The sequence below is a fragment of the Dioscorea cayenensis genome, chromosome 4, assembly GCF_009730915.1.
Source record: "Dioscorea cayenensis subsp. rotundata cultivar TDr96_F1 chromosome 4, TDr96_F1_v2_PseudoChromosome.rev07_lg8_w22 25.fasta, whole genome shotgun sequence".
Classification (NCBI taxonomy): Eukaryota; Viridiplantae; Streptophyta; class Magnoliopsida; order Dioscoreales; family Dioscoreaceae; genus Dioscorea; species Dioscorea cayenensis.
The window spans coordinates 10,988,986-10,991,026 of record NC_052474.1 but is presented as its reverse complement, the minus strand read 5'-3'; the positions used below and the strand labels follow the sequence as shown (position 1 = coordinate 10,991,026).

At 39.1% G+C, this 2,041-nt stretch overlaps 1 pseudogene; it reads left to right on the top strand.

Annotated features, from left to right (window-relative positions):
* Window positions 1–339: 339 nt before the first annotated feature.
* On the top strand, window positions 340–1,392 carry LOC120258687 (annotated as a pseudogene).
* The last annotated feature ends 649 nt before the right edge of the window (window positions 1,393–2,041 follow it).

The window sequence follows — 2,041 nt, the reverse complement described above, 5'->3', positions numbered from 1 at the left end:
CTCTCTCTCTTTCACCCTCGATCGAGAACGGGATCGCAGTGCTCTTTGCCAACCAGAACCCTAGGTCGGAACTGCCGCGTCACTGCCCAAGCTTGAACAATGGCGATGGAGATCACGCAGGTCCTATTAACTGCCCAATCTCCAAGTGATAAGATTTGAAGTACTGCAGAGGAGGCATTTAGCAACTACAGGAGCAAAATCTTCTCTTTTCCCTACCCTCGTCTCCTGTGGAGTTATCAAATGACCTAAGGACCCCCAGAATCTCGAAGGCTTGCGGGTATTGTCCTCAGGAATTCCTTGGATGCCAAGAAATCTGCTAGGAAGAAAGAGTTGACCAAATAGTAAAAGCCCATATCAAGAATCACTTTTGAAAAAAATCCTTGGATCGTCTGTGGGTGAGGCAAGGTATTCCTTATCACACATGGTATGACCCAGGAAAATCAGAACTCAGAAGTTCACCTTGCTGCAGTTAAAGCTCTATACAATGCTCTTGATTTTGCACAGACCAATTTCGAGGATGAAATGGAGAGAAGTTTTATCATGAAGGTTATCTGTGAAATTGCTGTGCCAAATGAGCTGGAAATCAAGAAGGCAGCGTTGGAATGCCTGGTTTCAATTTCTTCAATGTACTATGAAATCTTGTAGCTTTATGTGGAAGCTCTTTTCACCCGACAGCAATTGTTGCGAATGGAGAGGAGGAACCTAAATTCTGGAGCTCAGTTTGTGATGAAGAGATTCAAGAAGAGTACGAAGAAGCTGAGACTGTGAATTGAGGATCTTCACACTCTCATTTGTAGAAAAGGTGCTTCTTATGATAGTTCCGATGCTGCTTAAGACCTTGTTGATATAAAAGGAGGACCAAGATCAAAATGATAAACGTGGAATTCGTCCATGGCTGGCGGGACTTGCCTTGGTCATGTTGCAAAGACGTATGGAGATGCAATTGTGCCCTTTGTGATGTCTTTTGTGTAGGAAATCACCATGAAGGAAGATTGGCTCTATTTTTGAAGGACCTTCTGCACCCTTGGTCCAAGGCGGTGTAGAGTTCTTACTGAACGCAATGAAAAATCAGAATAACTATGTGAAGGATACTACAACCTCGATTTTAGGTAGGATATTTGAGGTCCTGTATTCTACAGCAGCAGCACAATCAATGATTGCTGCTACTACTCTCCCTCGCATAATGTCTGTTTTTTTTTGGAAAGTATCAAAGATGCTCCTAATGTTGCTATGAAAGCCTGTGGTGCTCGGGTATTTAGTAAACGATACCAAAAAAAAACTGCAATTTATTATAATCAGTATGCTCAATATCTTGAAATGGGTCCCGAACTTCCTGTAAGACCAAGAGAATCCGATAGTTTTGTGATGCATAAGTATTTATTGATAGAATAAGAGGAGAAAGAGAAAAGCAATGAGGACAAATGTGTGGAGAGATGAAGCCGTGGGGCTGGATGTCAATGGCTTGTATATCACCATCATGCCCGTCATGCACTTGGTATGCAAATAGGGATCAACTATTTCTTTTTGGATTGTGTTTGGCTGCCCGTGGTCTTTCTATATATATTTATATATATCATATGTGTGGTTTTATATATTTGTTTCTTTGTCACCTTTACAATTGTAAGGATGCTTGTTGGAGTTTTCATAGGGTCAGATGTTAATGACTCTCTGATTGCTTGAAGAGCCATGTTTTTTTTTGTTTTCCTATTTATGACAAACACAATGTCACAATGAACTTTGAAGAACGTTTGTAAATTTCATTCAGTGGAGTCTTCATTGGTGCAATCAAGGTTGCATGGGATTAATATGGTGGGCCATATTAAAAATTAAAAAAAAAACTAATTACTATTATTAAAATGATGAAAAGCATGCTATATATAGTCTCATGACATGCATGAATGAATAATAAAAAGCATGCATATTCACGAGAATCCCTTAAAAAATAAAATAATAATAATAATAATAATAATAATAAAGGGTGCTGGACCACCATTAGTAAATGATGAACATGGGGTTCCAGGTATATATATAAATATATACT